General features: G+C 44.9%; 1 non-coding gene across 1 annotated transcript; it reads right to left on the bottom strand.

Annotated features, from left to right (window-relative positions):
* Nucleotides 1-17321: 17321 nt before the first annotated feature.
* On the bottom strand, nucleotides 17322-17393 carry TRNAN-GUU. Its single transcript has one exon. It is a non-coding gene; the product is annotated as a tRNA-Asn (tRNA).
* Nucleotides 17394-17930: the final 537 nt, after the last annotated feature.

Here is a 17930-nt window from a genome sequence, read left to right as displayed (position 1 = left end):
CGTCAAGAGAAGGATTTAAGGTAAGATTTCAGAAAGAAAATTCTCTTGAATCTCAGATTTTTCGATTAGAAAACCTATTTGTGGTTCTAAATGGATTTTGATGGATTTTGATGGATTTTGAGTAAAATCACGGTGAAAATTAATTATATGGACTTGATTTTGTAACTAGAACCTGGATTTGCTTGTTTCCCCTTGAAATATTTCATATTTGAACTCGGATTTGCAGGTTTTGACCGGATTTCCTTCGAATCGGCCCTGTTGGTCGAGCTGCCTGGCGGTACCAGTCGACCGGACTAGTCGACTAGTGGAGAATAACCTCTTTGTCACCGGTCGACCAGTGTACACGGGGGTTGACCCTGTGTTGTTGAAAAACCCTATGTTGACCCTGATTTGTGAAGAGAACCCAAATTAGCTTCATTTAGGGACCTAAAATAGACAGATTAGCATCTTTAATCCATGTTTTGAGATTAAAAACCCTTGGAATGATGATTTGAAACATAAAATGATTAATGAAACTTGGAATTGAATTATGGCACACTAATAGGAAATCAAAGAGTATAATTGAGATTGATTTACCTTAGGAATGAGAAAACCGTTCCCCAACGCGGAATGGTTGCTCACGGGATGACTCAGTAAACTGGCCGTGTTTTCACTAAATTGAAGGCTTCGCTCGCTCGCTCTAACGCTCATTTAGTAAACAGCGAGTGGAGTGCATAAGCCCCTCTAGAGATAGGGGCGAGTACTACACGAGCTCATCACCTTTTCCTTAATCCCCTCTTCCTTCGAGTTAGGATTAGGATCTCGATTAGCCTCTTCTATTTAAGAAGGCAAATTGCCTTCACCCTCCCAAACTGCTCCTTCTTCCACTTCCTCTTTCAAGGCTTTAATCTTCAACCAAAAGCCGTGGCTTGCTTTCCCTTGAAAGAAAAGGAAAAACCACCAAGAAGCTACTTTTTATATAAAACCTACATCCTCCAGCCACATCTTTTCAAATTGGAAAGGGGGGACCGAAAGGTCGTGAGAGATAGCAAAAAGATGCACCCATTTCTAGGCTAATTCAGTGACCCCGGAGAGAGACCCTCTTCATCTATTGCTCGGGAGATACCATAGCACACTTAAGCGAGACCTTACTATTGACTTGAACAAACTAACTCCCGTCTTCCCTACCTTCACTCACTCTTTCTTACATTAGTGCACTAGCAGGGAAATAGATAGGTTCACGATCCCCACCTGGGAAGCACTCACTACGCTACGTAGACTTCTACTTCTTTTTTGATAGTGCCTGGTAACTAATCCCATTTACTAGCTCTTCTCTGACTTTCACCCCCTATCGTGTTATAACCCTAAGGGCAAGCTAGCTACTCAAAACCATCTAGCTAATAGGACAGTGGAAACATCCCATTGGGCTTAGAGTCCTTGCTCACGCCATTCGAGGTGGCCCAGCCCAGCATTCATTCGCAAATCCTGTAGTGAAATTGAGACTGCTCGACCTCGGAAGCTAATTCGCGTGTAGGCAGCGCTGTCTGTCGTACCGTTGACTCTATCTATTCATTGCGAAATAGGTCGGTAGGTCCTTCCTCTATTTCAAGAATTCTAGTACTTGCATTGCGGTCCGTCCATTAGTTCGATGATTCTTCTTCGCCTTTAAGTTAAGGCTTGTTCAATCAATCTCATAGGTTCCTATGGCTCGTCCTATAAGAAAGGGGATATACCATAACCATAGAGAAGTAAAGGTGCGAAAAAGAAGCTTTTTCTGAGAGAAAGATTTCTCCGAGAGAAAATCTTAACAGTTACATCCAATCACAAACTACACGAAAGTGGCCCCTTTTTCATGGGGATTTACCGCACAGAGGAAGAGAACGAACTTCAAATATCCCCTTTCCACTCAATCCATAAACAAGATCGGACGTTATTCCGGTTCGTCTCCATTTTTGTGAAACTATTCCTCAAGCAAGGCAGCCGATAAGTCATCGAAGGGTTTGTGTGAATAATGGAATGGTAAGCATTACTCATTTGAAAGTTTCCCATGGTGATCTAATATCTTTTCAAGAAAATGACGCGAGAATCCGCAGTGAAGAAATAAGGAGATCTTTCTATATCGAAATTTCAGTTGAAAAAATCATAGGCAAATTCCGGCCGGTAAGAATGTGGAGAAGAATTCAGGGGCTTACCTTGAAGCAGCTTCCAAGTCATATCCCCTCTTCTCTCGTCCAGTCCATGGCCCGGTCTTTCTTTTGAAACTCTTGCCAGAGCCTTTTCTCCTCATAAGCGTCAGTCCATGAACTAAAGGCGGTGTGTTAACCCGGAATATTCTTTATATGTCACTGCCCTCCTGCCCTCTCTGCTGGGAAATCCCTCTGCCTTGGTCAATAAGAAATTACCGCTCTTTCATCTCCTTCTTTGAATCTGATTAATTAATTGATCACTCCACTATCTCTAGACAACGAATTTCTTCGACGTGTATGTATCCTACTCTCATCTCAAAACCCAACCTCAGAAAAACAGTAGGCTTTCCCTAAATTTGTTTGTGCCTTTTGATTGAGTCCTTTTAAAAGACCCAACGGATCCCCCAAGGCGGGATCAAAAAAGGTTGTATCAGGGGGGAAGGAGCTTTCCAATCGATCACACGCCCGGCACAATAGAAGGAAGGGCAAGAGAATAGGCACTGGCATCTTGACTACTTGAAATACGGACTATCTAAAATAAATGGGGAGGGAATGAGAAGAGAGCCTATTTTCAGGCTTAAAGGATTTGCTGCTTGATTAGAAAAGGAGTTACCTAGCTAGTGGAGCGAGGGGAGGTGCTTTGACATCATTTTCCACGATTCCGACATTGAGATCTCTCTGCCTTATTATGAGTTGAGAAAGAAATAGTTGAGAGAATCTGCCAGCTAGAAGAGGAATAGGATATAGGTGAGCCCAGTCTTGGCTTGCTTCGCATAGGCTACACAAGCTCCAAAGCGATAGAAGCTTTTTTACGCACACTCAGACAAAGATTGAGGTGAGGGTCGCCCGCCTCGTACTTCTATTAAGGGAAGCATTCGTTCCTAACGCTATTCTAGAGAACAAACTCTTGGCTGAATCCGTTCGCGTTCTCCAGCCTGGTTTGACCCACTTCCTTAGCTACCGAGCTCCAACCCCCTAATATGACATTGAACTGACTGACTTGCTTAACGCGTCTGTCTGGAAAGCCAAAGACTAAGATAGATGCTTCCTATACCGAGCATGAATGAGTGCAGATTGAGAGAGATGGTGGCATATTTAGATGCCTACCTCCTCCTCAATGCTATACTGCGCGCTTATCACTCCGTATTGCACGGCTTGCATTAGGTGATCTCTTTGACGGAACGGAAAAAGGGGAGCTCTCTCCTTAGTTACGGACAGTTAGACCTTATCTACTGCGCCCGACCTTCCCCCGGCTCTCGAATATCATGACGTATGAGAGAAAGCTGCTCGTAAGCGGCTTCCTTTTTTCTGTTCCACCACTACAGAAGGTACTAGTCTCTGACAAGTTCCTTCTAATCTTTGGAAAAGGGAGAATGGGATCTACTTAGTGCTCGGGGAAGACAAAAATGACTCGTAACTGGGGTGGTTCCCGTACAGAGCCCTCAAGAGAGCAGTTGCTTGTTCGCCAAGAATCAGCCTCACTCTCCTAAGACTTATCAAAGTCGAATCTTAGGTCATGTGATCGCTTAATTCGTCGATCATGTATCTAACTCAACCTGTTCACCTTTCGTCGGTCCGACCGACGATCCAGCATCAATGATAGGAATCCTCGATTCGCATCCCCTACTTGGTATTTGTTCTGGTTGGGCCATCTAACTTTCTAAGAAGTAGCCCGTAATTGAGGGAATCCGCATCGGTATTAGTGTCCCATAAGATAAGGTTCAATTCCCCTCTCAAATAAAATAGGCAAAATCTAATTCGAAACCAAAAACATCAACAACAATTTAGGCACATACAGAATCTCTTGCCCTTCTCCTAAGTATGAGTTGAGAGTCACGGGGGGTTACTCCACCTGAAGATTGTTGTCTTATTTCAATGCTTTGAAACCCAGGGCTTAGAAGGCTGATCAAAATCCCACGTATGAAGCTGAAGCACCCGGTTTATGTACGAATCAATTAAACAAGCCACAGACGCCCAACCAAAGTTTGAGAAGGTTAGCTTGTTTACTCGATTACACGGACTTATCCTTTGGAAATGACAACTTTCAAAAGTATCCCTCATTCGCTTAATCGGTTGTACCATTAAATCGTTTGGATCCTTGGTAACCCACCTAAGAGCAGGGGGAGCACGAGAAATCCGGGGCTTCTCTTTTGACAATTGAATCTCTTGCTTTTACTGGCTAAAAAGATCCGAAAAAGTATGCTTAGGCGCGGAGCACAACAAAAGTCCTATAGTTTACAACTCTTCTTTTTATAGTAATAAAGATTTCTCCGCATCCCCCCATCAGTTTACTATGAAGAGAAGAACGTAACTTGCTTTCTCACAGGCTCACAAGCAGGCTTTATCACGTGCTTTCTACTAGCTTGGCTGGCCTATTCTAATGAATTGAAAAATGAAAAAGAGAAATCCCTAAATAACCAACTCTCCTTAACCCTGAGATCAAGTCTCAGTGAGGGGGGGCGTCTGGGATCCCAACCAGAATCTCTTTACCTTAGTGAGTTGAAAGCTCATTTGGGGGATTGAGACGAAGTTGTTGTCTTTATATTGTGGATGTCGTCCAAACGGCAACACACTACCGGTGGAGTAATCCATCAACCAAAGACAGTGCTTCTTAGCAAGCACGTCGAGGTTATTCATTCTATGCTCAAGCGTGCTGGAGAGAGGGAAACCTTCGGGGACTTGTTTAAGAACAAGAAAGAGGAATCTCATGTAAATATCATGGAATAAGTTTTGATCCTATTCATGGGGATTCCGTAAAAATTCCATTCCAAAAAGAGAAAGCAGAAGTGAATTACGAGTCGGACCAATTTGGGAATCGAGCGAGCTCCCCTTGCATGCAATGATGTGGTGGTGAACCTCTCATTCTAATTCAGTGCTCTCCGAACCGTGCGGGAAGGTTTCCCATCCCACGGCTCACCAACTTGATCTTTCGCGGGAACCGTATGTCCGAACAGGCTTGGAAAAATAGGTACTCCATCCCTGCTTGCATTTTTTTCAGTGTGGTCCGTCCAGTCCACTTCATTAAGTTACGGGGTTGGATGAAATAGCTATGTGCTACGGTGCTCGGTGCCGAAGTGAGCTTAGCCGCCCTAAGTGGCTGATTCTTCCTTACTTTAGCTGGTCGACAAACTGAATTGCACTCGGTCTGAATCCTAACTCGAGGAAGGCCAATAGAGGTTCACCACTTCTCGTCCTTTAGTTCTTTTAGCGATCATATGGAAAATAGGAGTTGCTCTCCCCGATCCTTCATTAAACAATATCCGGACCTCATCTTTTCCGATTTACAGACCGATCAGTGCCGTCTTGTACTCAAGGAGGCTTAGAGGGTGGTCCCCCTTTCTCGCGTAAAAGTGATCAGAATTCGAACACGCCGCGTTTTACTGGGAAGGATCGAACCATGGGAACGAATCTACAGGGCTATCACCTTCTTTGGCCAGATCTTCCAACCTTTTCACAATTACAGTTCATCATAGTTAGAAGCTCCAGCTCCGTATCAAGGTCGCGGTTGATATCGTCACTATCATCAATATCGTCACTATCATCAATAAGAAAACCCTTAGGCTTGTTATCCAGGAACTTGTTCAGAAATACTGTAATGAAAGGAACATAGGAGTTTGTACGAAAATGAAACGAGTAACTAATGATACAGACCAGACAAGGTCAATACCTTTCCGGAACGGTTGATCGAGCTACCAGGGGTTGGGCAGATGATAGAGGGCTTACTATCCTTGCGTTGGACAAGATGGTGCCGTCTCACTTCGAGTTCCCGGATCCTCAGTAGGACTCTTATTTGATAGGCATTAGGGGATTTGAGGTTTTTGGGTTTCACTTGCAGACCCAGCCCTTATATTTTATTTATCGCGATTCAAAGTCTAATTTCAGAACCTGCCAAGAAGAAAAAGAAAAGGAAGAGCTTCGCGTGCTTCACTTCAAGACAATAATCATCGTTTCAAAACCATTGCAGCGGCATCTGTCTTTTAAGTCGTATAACGTTCCTCCCAGGCAAGAGCAAGCTATTTTGACTGCCCGGAAAGAAAGTCTTCCTGCGCCTAACGTCCCCTTGATGCCACACTTAAATACATACAAAGACAGGCAAGCACTTACTTGTTTGTTGGGTTGGTCTTTTTTTAATATAAGCTATTCATCATTTTTTCTTTCTATTTTTGAATACTTGCCCTGGTTCTGAAACTTCCAGTAACTGGGTACTCCTTGAACGATCACTGATCATCATATGAAATTCAGACTCTAGAGAATCCGTAACTTGAAATTTCCTTGAAAGATTTCCTGCTCCCATCTATTTGTTGTGGGGCATCCCATGTCTTTGCTTGGTTAAAAATAGGTCATTTTCCTACAAGTTTTCCCTCTCTTTTAGAGCAAGAAGCGGAACTATTCAGCTTTCGCCAGCCTCCTACGGGAGGCAGCAGTGGGGAATTTTCTGCAATGGGTGAAAGCCTGACGGAGCAATGCCGCGTGGAGGTAGAAGGCCTACGGGTCGTGAACTTCTTTTCCCGGAGAAGAAGCAATGACGGTATCTGGGGAATAAGCATCGGCTAACTCTGTGCCAGCAGCCGCGGTAATACAGAGGATGCATGCGTTATCTGGAATGATTGGGCGTAAAACGTCTGGCAGATTCCGTAGCTGATACAACTGATGTTGCTTCATCTTCTTTCCCATCCGCCCGGGGAACCGAGTCTTCTTTAGTGAAAAATGAATTGGCTGCTGCAGAGGATACCACTTATGTCACTGACTTAGTAGATGGAACAAAGCCAAAGCAATACTAAACAAGCGAGAAAAGCCCTATATATTAGTAAAGCAGCGCTAACGCGCCCCTTATTGAAAATGGCCTAGCTAACGCGTGATTGCAGCTCGCGCAGGGGCGCTCACGTTTTTTGGCTGAGCCGTATCTTGCTGGTAATGGATTGATTCAAGAATCTTGCTTGGTTTAGGCAAGTAAGCGAATTCGGTCGACCAGGCCAGATAGGAGAGAACAAAATGAAAATAAAACTCCACTAGGAGATAACTGCAAATCACGACACTTAACTAAACCCCGCGTCGCGGAGCTCGTTCCCTAAAAATATGACCTAAACCCTTTTCGGGAGACCGAAGAAAATAGGGCCTTGACTGCCCCTAGCCTGATCTGAGAAGTGCTAATTCGGTTCGGATAGACTTCATTCAAGAACGCCGCCGCCCCTGGAATCAATAAGAAAACAAGTGCTAAGTTGCGGCCCAGGAGCCTACGTTTTGGCGTCCGCTTCAAAGTATACTTTCGTCTTTTCCTCTTCCCTTACCTATTGACTTTAGTAAATAAAACCGGAAACTGGGGACTTTCTAAAACATTGCAAAAAAGCCCAATCTTTAAGCGGAGAACACGACCTAACGACCCTTTTCTCTAATTAGTCTTCTCTGGTGTCGGCCACAGTCCAAGAAGTAGTCTTTTCTGGCTAACAAGAAGAAGTAGTCTTTTCCCATTTGCTAGAACGGGCTAAGAGGTTCCTGGGGCTAGAAAGTAAGCCCCACAACCCAAAGCGGCGAAGAACAAATAGAATTTGCTACAAAAGCCGGCTAACGGGGGTATTCCTGCGTATGAGAACATAGTAATGGAGAAGGTAATAGCCAAAATAGGATTCGTTTTGGCTAGAGCACCCAAATGGAATGACAACTATTTTAATGGTCACACAGGATCCCTCACCCTTCCATCCTTTTTATTTTAAGACGTAGTCTTCTTATTAATCCTCTGGCTTTGCTCTCCCTCATTCGACCGGCCTACCCTTCTGGTCCGTCTTAGTATCATGTTTTTTTAACTTTTTGCCTGCGGCCTGTCTGACATCGTGATAATAAACTTGTCCGGCTTCGTTTGATTCCTTCCCTATAGAAAAAAAGGCTCTCTCGAGACCCTACTCCTCATCCTCATGCCTTTTTCCACCTGCCACACTTAAGATAGAAGCACAAGCGAACCCTTCCTCGAGTTAGGAGCTAAGCGCTTGAAAAGCGCGCTAAGAAACGTTGCTTCTGTCGGCCTTTCTGTGCAACAGTCCACCAGTAGCGGAAGAGAGGGTTACCGTACATACAAGAGTCTTCCAGTTTTTACGTAAGCTTTTTCTTACCAGTCAAGTAGTACAACAGCTGTATCTTATAGCCCGGCGCGGCGGGTCGCCTTTTGGATTCAGTAAGAAGATAGAAGAAACTATTATATAGATAAGGAGTAGGGGAGTGAGTGAGTCCTCACTGACCTGAGCGATTTCGATCACCTAGCAGGCCTTTTATTTTGTAGGTAACATCGCCGAAGCGTATCATCAGATTTGACTACGAAGGAAGGAACTCGAAGTGAGACGGCACATTCGGAATTGTCTTTCATTCCAAGGCATAACTTGTATCCATGCGCTTCATATTCGCCTGGAGTTCGCTCCCAGAAATATAGGGACTTATTGGACTCTTCTATCTAAGCTTGAGTCCGAAGCGAGTGAAACTCGTCCTTCATTTCATACCTCAGTCCGGTGCCTATGGGTTCTAGCCCCATGACCTTTCTGTATTCGATTCAATCCTGTTTTCGTCTTGAATAGTAATAGTAGGGGCTCCAGTAGCGAATGAAATGAATAACTTCGATTCGGCAAGGATCTTACCCCCCTTCGACTTCTTATTCTTAGTTGAGATCTAACACAATCTCTTTCTCTTTTAGTCGCTTAGAGCGCATTTGAGGCTATAAGCTCAAGCTCACCTTTCGCATACTCTCCTCGATCGTCTGACCCAGTGATTAGTTAAGTTAGGAGAATGGAGGATGTATCGAATCGGATCACTGCTCAGCTGCTTGGGGCAAAAATAGATGGTGAAAGCCCCTTTCTATTATATTAGTAAAGCGCGCTCATTGCATGACTCCATATCATTCATTATTAAAGCGAAAGCGACAACGTGGGGGGCCTATCTGGAGACATACTGAAAACCATGCCTTTCGAACCGAACGCAACGCCCGTCTTCCAAATCAAAAGAGAAATGGGCTCGGTGGGAAGAATGAGTGCGGCCTGTAGAGCACAGGTAACGCACAGTCGGGTTGCTCACGCAGCGGATCTCGCTCTCTATCTACAGATATCTAGAGAGAGAGAGATGTGAAAGTAATAACCTTATGTTATGGCCGCCCCCGACTTACGGCCTTCCAGCCCTACTGGAGGAACTACAACTCGAACAGGCTTGCTCACAGGAGAGTTCAAGATTTATCCATATGGCGATAAAGTCATCAACAGACTCGTCTCCACGAGCGCTTGCTGCGCAAAGTAAGTTCAAAAAGCGCAGTATCTATTGGTACTTAATTACAGAGAGTAATTCGGACTTGATGCAATGGTGGCGGAGATCAAGATCACTAAGCCAGTTCTTTGCCTTGCTCTATGCAAAGCCCCACCCAATCAGTCTGTTATACACCGTAGCATCAACAAGATCGCGGACTTGACGTCATCCCCACCTTCCTCCAGTATATCACCGACAGTCCCTCGTGAGTGCGGCATGCACCTTTTTGTTTGTTTCGGAACCGTTTTGGCGGGGCACCCACTACGTACCACACCACCGGGCGGCTCGCCTGGATGCCGAGTCTTTCTCCGCTGCCAACTCGACGTCGTCGTTACCTACAAAATAAGGCCAAAAACTGGACTTTACTAAACAAGCGAGACGATTAGTCTTCGCGAGGCTGCCGAAAATCGTCCCGTTGCGGAAAAATGGGCGCAACGGGCAGAAGCAGAAGCGGAAAGAGTTTAGTGAAAAGGCTTTCATCTATGGTCTAGAAAGAAAGAGGGAATCAAAAATGAAACGAGTAACGCCTTGAATTTGAATAACAACGTTTTTTTTCCCGACCGGCAGCTGCTGGGTCTCCCCATCTCTCCTAAACTTCCCTCGGTCTTCGGCCCGAGCTGTATGAGGCAGAAACTCGTCTCACGTACGGTTCAGAGGCCGAGCCCCAAGAACTTAAGGAACGGGCGCAGAGCCCTAGTGAAGCGGTACCTCCATGCTGAACACCAACTCACACCGAATAGCCTTTGTTGCATCGTCACTTTCGGATCAAGATCCAGAAGAGGCTTTTGCGCCCACCTCCTTCTCTTAAGAGATATGGAACTCCAAGCCATCAACATTCCTTGAGTACCGTACCCCTTCACCTAATGCTCGGGATGCAATCCGTTGTGTTCCTGACAACGTGGCCTGACAATCAATATTGCGTGTTGAGGGCCGTGCTCGAAAAGGGAGGATTGGGCTATTTTGACTTTTTGGCCCTTCATCTTTCTGAATCGAGGCCCGGCCCGACCTGTATCCTTATTCTTAATCTTAATTTAACTCTCAATATGGGATGTCATTTGAGTATGAAATTGGAAAAGAAGAAATCGAATGCGCAAATGTCAATGCATTTGACCAACCGATTGAGAGATTGGATTAATTACGCCCCTTAAAGATTCACTAAGCGGGAAGACGGATGTGACCAATTCAATTCGACCGCTTGGAACTCTTTTGACTCGAAAAGCAAATTCTCCCTTTGCCCAGACAGGATAATACTTCCTGAACTTGTAGATCTATTTCTTACCTTTTCGCGCCCAGCCGGCTAATAACTAAAAACTATTGGCTCACCTCACTCCCTCTACTCGAGCGAGAAATGCTTGTGTAAGAAAATGGGTCGTTCTTGTATATGTCCACTAATTCATATATCCCCAAGGAACTCTCATTAGAAGAAGCAGCATCATATCCGAGTCCATAACTTTGAGGCGGTTCTACCATCGGTCAAAGACATTCTAATAATCAGCATTCTAATAGGCGATTTAACGAAATGAGAATAGAAGGCTCCAACCCCCTAATATGACATTGAACTGACTGACTTGCTTAACGCGTCTGTCTGGAAAGCCAGCGTAGCGAATCACATAGATAAGCCCCTACCTGCCAGCGCGCGGATAGATAGGGCGGGCGAAGCGCGAAGGGGATGGATGTCTGAGCGGTTGAAAGAGTCGGTCTTGAAAACCGAAGTATTGATAGAAATACCGGGGGTTTGAATCCCTCTCCATCCGCGAAGTCATAAGTTTTCTCTTGCGTTATCTATAGATAAGAACGAATCGGATCCACTCGACTGAATAGATGGATTCTCTGGATTCTATTGGAAATCGTCCGTCCATCAGTCCGAACCGGTGGATGGACAATCAAACCTGGTCTTTCTTCAATGGTGCCGTCTTGTACTCAAGGAGTTGGGGAACTGATGGGTCCCCTGAGACGGACGGGCCTCAACGCAACCGATTGATCTAGCCATGAGCAGGTTGAAGAGAGCTCTAACAGGTCTTGGAGGACCGAACCCACGTATGTGGCAAAATACGGGGATGACTTGTGGCAAGGGGTGAAAGGCCAACCAAGATCGGATATAGCTGGTTTTCCGCGAAATCTATTTCAGTGGAGCCAGAAAAGGTTGCACCTTAGAGAAAGTAGCTAGTCTTGTCCTCGTTAGGGAAGGACCTGATTGCCTTTTTTGCCTTGATTACTGGATTACCTTCTTGACTTTATTTTATTTCCTTTCGGGGATTACCTGATTACGCTACCGCATCTTATTAAAAAGGAATTTCTAGACCAATGTGGGAATACCATGACATAGTTTCTCTAAAAGGATATATAGTGCTAGCAACTTCGAAAGAATGGGGAAGGCAATTGTTGGCTGGCAAAGGAACTTCTGGCTTAACCAAGACTTCTTCCTTCTTTACGCCGATAACAGCGCATTCCATGTTCGATTATTCTATAAAAAGCTTAGTAAGAGGAAGAAGGGGTCTTCTGGAAGCAGGAAGGCAGTGAAGTAAGCGGATATGGAGTACTCGAGGGACAGGCCCTGAAGCGAAGGATGGGAACGAGCGGGATCTCCGCCGACCAGGAAAGAGAGAGTCAACGCCGGTAGCGGAGAGGATTAGCCTAGGCTCTTCAAGCTTTCTTCTCTTATGAAATTTCTAGTTTGATTAAGAGCGGTACACTTCTCCCCAATATGAGATAGGTTGCACCTATAGTCAGAACTCAAACTGAGCCAATTGGGTAATTATGACCTGAGGTACCGAAGCCGGACGGGCCCAGGAAAGAAGTTTAGTAAATACACACTTCTCGATAACGATATCGTCATCGGAGATGCCGCGGTTGCAGACGTTTATAAGGATTTCATTAATCATTTGGGGGTGATCTTGCTAGCCGTAACCAGCCAATTTTGGGGTGATCAAAATCGAAGTCTTTGCTCTATGATAGAGGCGGTTTTGAGTTCGCGAAGAAATTCTGAATTCACAGTTGTGAGCACCAAAACAATTATCATTGCCTCTCTTTTCTCCCTGGTAACTAAGCCCAAATGGTAGGTTTCAAATCTTTCTCCCTTCGCTGACTCTTTATCTTCAGCTTCAATTACAAAGCATTCTGCTTCTCGGCGAACTGATAAATTCTTTGATTCGTTCGAGCGACGGCTTGTAGGGCAGGAGTAATAGGGCGGAGCAAGCCGGAACTGGCCATGCGGGCTATCGAACATGGGGTTAGAAGTGAATTACGAGTCGGACCAATTTGCGGATCGAGCGAGCTCCCCTTGCATGCAATGATGTGGTGGTGGCAGAATAAGTCTATAGTTCTGGTCTTGGGAATCTCTTCGTCCCTGCTATGATGGCTGCCAGAAGCATCGTGGGGAGCCTCGCATATGGGTAGCAAGAGGGCGCTTATGCCCCGACGGTGGGGCCTTATGGGGAAGGGCCCAGCCCAATAGGGACAGCACACCCCCCACTTCAAGCGTATCTCTGTATCGACTGAATCACTCTAAGAGTCTAGTCGGGGACAGGCGTAGTGCATCCTTTAAAGAAGAATCAATAACAGCCAAAGAATCAACTACGAGACTGGTCTACGATCAGTAGATCGGGTACAACTTGACCTTACCCGCTTCCGGGCGCAACTAAAGACGTCTCGTTCGCCCCCATCTTCGAGGTTGAGTCATAACTCGAAAAGGGAAGGGCATGATAGAAGGGAGATAGACCTCCTATAAGCATTACTCTCTTTTGAGGTAACTTGCTTACTCTGATATGATTAGTTCCGTGGGCTAGTAAGATCACTATTGAGGTGAGGGTCCGAAGGAGGCTCAATTTCACTATAGTAAGGGAACAATTCCCAATCAAGCAACAAGATATGGCCGTAGTACGGATACCGGCCCTCAGCTATCCAAGCCAGGGATCATGTTGCTTACCTTATGCAACAAGGAAATTCAATGCATCCAACTTTAGGGACAAACGACCTTATAGGAATAGGCTCTTCGGTAGAATTCTGGATTGCACTTTTTTAACTTAAATGAAACACCCCTTCCTAAAGGTACTTCAAGTGTAGTGAGATGAAGTGCTTCCCTTTACAGAAGCGCGAGGGGAACGGAATTAACAATTCACTTCTATCAATAGCGACGACCTATAAATTGAGAAATGCGATGTAAAGGTAAGATCTGTCTTTTAGCAGTCGATCTTGACTTCTTCTTATCTCTTTCTTCAGAAGTAAAAACTTGAGAAAGAGAGGCGGGAAGCTGCTCAACTTGTTTTTCCGTAGTGAGCGCGTATCAGTCTCTAAAGTAATCGGTTGAACGCGGTCTAGGTAGAAGTGTTCCTGCGCTTGTGCCGGAAGTCTTTAATACTTTATTGATGCTAGGGAAGGGAGTAGCTATTGAATAGAATCAAGTTCAGCAGTCCAGACGGGAGGAGTAAATCCGTAATTCCCGTAGTTCCAGAGGCAGGAAGCGTAAAAAGCTGTCAACAAGGGCAGTACCGGGGGAAGGAAGCAGATGGAATCCAGCCGGACAAGCACTGGCTTTCGGCAGACTAGCTCACTACTCCAGATAACTAATATAAAGAAATAAGAATAAGAATGAATGTCACGTACGGCGCTGCCGAAGGAGCTCTTGAAAGAGCCCACCTCGGATACTAAAGAAAGGAGTGGCTAGACAGGCACGGCTCACCAACTTGATCTTCCGCGAGAACCGTATGTCCGAACAGGCCTGGAAAAACAGGTACGATCTCGCTTTCCTTTGCCACTCAAGTGTACGGCATCTGCCGTGCTTAGGCCCCTTCTTCCCTTCTTTAATAAAAGATTCCGCCGCCTGCCTTTGAGTTAGGCCAGTTTGTTTATGCCTAAAATAGATTGCAACCTAGTCCACACTCTAGAAGAATAAGAGCATTGAAAGAAGAGGTGATCATGTGATTCAAGGGGAAGTCTGCATAGTAAAAAACTCATTGAGGGGATAGATCCATAAAGAATGAGTTTGTCCTGTGTACTTAATCCCGACTTTCGGTGGATGCGGAGCCGACGAGTTCAGTCGAACAGCGTAACGAGTCTAAGGTTACAAAAGCGTTCGCCAACTTCACTTTGATAGGTATAGCATTGCAAGCAAATAGAGCGGCATACCGGAAAGAAGTAAGAAATTGTAATCCCCAACGACAAAGGAACGAGCATTTTCGGGGACTAGCTCGCCATTACTCAAGAGGGAAAGGAAGTTTCTCGCCAAGGGGGGGCCTCAATCACCCGATAAAGGTTAAACCAAGACAAGTACAATCGGAAAATATAATCCGATCTATCGTCACCCTTCCGAAGACAGTGACGAAGGCGACACGGAATTAACCGTGGAATCCCGGATCGAGTCAGCGATACACTTACCGGGGCTATCTACCTTACAACCAGCATAATACCGTTGCAAGGAGACTGCACACTGCTTCAAAAGAAAGAGGAATTTTTTCCATTGCAGAAAGCACAAAATCCAGCCATGAAAAAAATGAAATGAAAGCAGGTCCCCACCAAGTCAGCCCCCTTTTTAAAAAAAATGTAAAAATACAGAAAAAGAAAAAATGTTATTATTATAACATGTGCTGATGTACTTCATAGTTGGGCTGTACCTTCTTTAGGTGTCAAATGTGATGCTGTACCTGGTCATTTAAATCAGATCTCTATTTTGGTACAACTAGAAGGAGTTTACTATGGTCAGTGCAGTTAGATTTGTGGAACTAATCATGCTATTATGTGGATAGCCAAAAGACTAGCCGCGGCGCTGGTACGGATTCTCTAGAGTCTGAATTTCATATGATGATCACAACCGATTCTTCATTTGAATAGTTACTGGAAGTTTCAGAACCCTGTCTCTGACATTTTTCCCATCCCTCGGGAACAATTCCGGTTACAACTCCTTGAGTACAAGACTAAAAGCGCAAGTGGGGTGTATCTATAGTCGGCTTTGCCGCTTCACAGCTCCACAATCCCGCTTCTTTTTTATCTAAAAGAAGCTTCGCCAAGTGCACTCTCAGTCCCATTCGTTCTCCCTCCGACATCTCATTCGAGATGGGATGGCTTATCAGTGAATCTATCAATCCCTGGGAGAAGTGGAAGGAGTTAGGAGGAGGGAGCGCCTTTTGCCCTAAGAAATAGGTGGCTTCGCCTTCAAGCCGTCAAGAAAATCGAGCTAATATGTGATCATGACAGTACACTGATGCATAGGTCTTTTTACCGACGCGAAGTTGGTGAAACCTGAGCGTAGCTATGTCACGTGAAGTGAAGAACCTCTGCTTCCTTTTTTAGACACCTTCCTTATAGAATGGGCTCCTCCTTAGAATTAACGAGATCTAGAGTCTTGGATGAATCCTCTTGAAACGGGTCGATCAACCCTAGAAGACTCGATGGCTTAACAGCCCAGTGAATAACCTGATTCAGAGAGATAACCCGGTCTTTAGGTGACGTCTAGCTTCCAAGCATGGGATATGAGGGGATGACAGAGAATTTGATTTCAACATGGGTGGGGGGAGCCATATTCTAGAAAGATTTATGTCCGATGATGGATCTGGTACTGGATAATTGAATTCATTGTTTCGCCCATCCAGGAGGGGATGACAGAGAATTTGATTTCAACATGGGTGGAGGGAGCCATATTCTAGAAAGATTTATGACCGATGGATCTGGTACTGGATAATTGATTCATTGTTTCGCCCCTCCCGGTCAGTGTCAAGTAGATGGCACTTCAGAAGATGGCATCTCCTTTTCGATTACAGTAAAACGCTGTTCTGTCTCATTAAGTTTCCAGCTCGAAGGCCACCGGACGACCTTCTTGCACTAAAACAGCCCCAATAGTCCGATCGGAGGCATGGCGGAACCTTCCGACTTTTTAGATAAAAACCACGCTGAATTTTTGCGATATTTTGAGACTCATTGTTTCAAAGCGGCGAAAACTCTCGCGAAATTCCCACGGCGAAGCCTCGAGAGACTTTTCACTTGTCTTCTGCGAGTCTGAGACCTTACTTCTGCGACTACTCGACTTTTGCAAGTCCTTATCTCGACAAAATCTCCTTAAAGTCTCCTCTATCTTAGAGTCTATTCTAAAAATAAACCAATAGCCCTAAAATGGATTGAGTTACATAGTGCCACCCAGGTTTGGCATGCAAATGCAAGATTTGAATTGGTATAATAAGTGCGGAATAAGTGATCAAAGCACGTTTTTTCCCATAAATAAAAGAAGTTAACGCATTGGCAAACAGACTTCAAAAGAGTAGGGAAGGGAAGTAAAGGAAGGAGAATACGGAAGTTGACAATTCCCGCGAAACTCTTTCATTTCATAGAAGTTTCTTCTTATTCTTACAAAGCAAATAGCATTTCCTATTGATTTATCCCCTGGACTGGACTTATTCTGATTCTGAATTATCCGCAATTACTATGTCATCACCGAGCACCGCATAACGGGTGAAAGGCCGGTTCTGAGGAAGAGTTAACTCAGTCGCCAACCACACTAAATAGTGGTGTGACAGTGCAAAGAGGGCCCAGTAAGTGGTTATACCATTTTGAAGACTACGACAAATAATACGAGGATTATGTTGAATCTGGAAAAGTCTTGAAAAAATTGTGGCCTCTCGGGCGAATCGATGACTGCATCTTTGATGCACTTGCTAGTACTAGTACATCCGTCTTGACTTAATCTTAATTGGATAGTTGTAAATAGCCCCAGACTGTGGATTATCCCGGACCTACGCCGAGGTATTGACGGCGATTCTCAAATATCGCAGAACAGAATGTGATACGATGAGATAGAATGCAATAGAAACAAAGACACAGGGAACAGGTTACCTACTCTTAACAGTCAAAGTGAACCCTTTTATTCTGAATTCTTTAATTTGGAATGAATCAAATCTCCCCAAGTAGGAGTCGAACCTACGACCAGTCAGTTAACAGCCGACCGCTCTACCACTGAGCTACTGAGGAACAACGAACTTAAGGAAGCCGACTCTCGTTCTTTGGACCAACCTATGACCGAACAAAAATGGGTTCTTCTCCCTTCTTCATTGATCTGGGGGAAAAGGAACTGTCTACCTGTTGGGAAGCTAGACATCAAGTAAGTGGCTTAATGAGGATAACTAAGCTGACACGCCAGAGTTGGCTGCTGGCACAACAGGGTGGTGCCTTACCGCACCACAGGCGAACGCGTGGCTGTCTTTATAGTGCAGATGGACTTACTTTTCTTGCATCAAAGCTTTCCGGTTCTATTCCTTTATGATATGAAGAAAGGCTTGTTATCGACGAATAAGCTCTGCCCTATTCTTAAAGTTAAGGACTTAACCTGAGGTATCTTCTTTGAGAAATGAGCCCTGAATGGATAGGACCTGAAAGCGCTACATACAAACGCCGACAGGGAATTCTCAAAGAGCTGCGCAATCAACGCACTCCCAGCTCAGTCAGTTCTCTTATCCATCGGTCCAATGCACTGGGCTTTTATCATGGAGGGAAAATAAAAAATGCAAG

Source organism: Morus notabilis, unplaced genomic scaffold, assembly GCF_000414095.1.
Source record: "Morus notabilis unplaced genomic scaffold, ASM41409v2 Scaffold702, whole genome shotgun sequence".
Taxonomy (NCBI): domain Eukaryota; kingdom Viridiplantae; phylum Streptophyta; class Magnoliopsida; order Rosales; family Moraceae; genus Morus; species Morus notabilis.
Note: the sequence above shows the minus strand (reverse complement) of the source record. Positions and strands in the feature narration are given on the sequence as shown.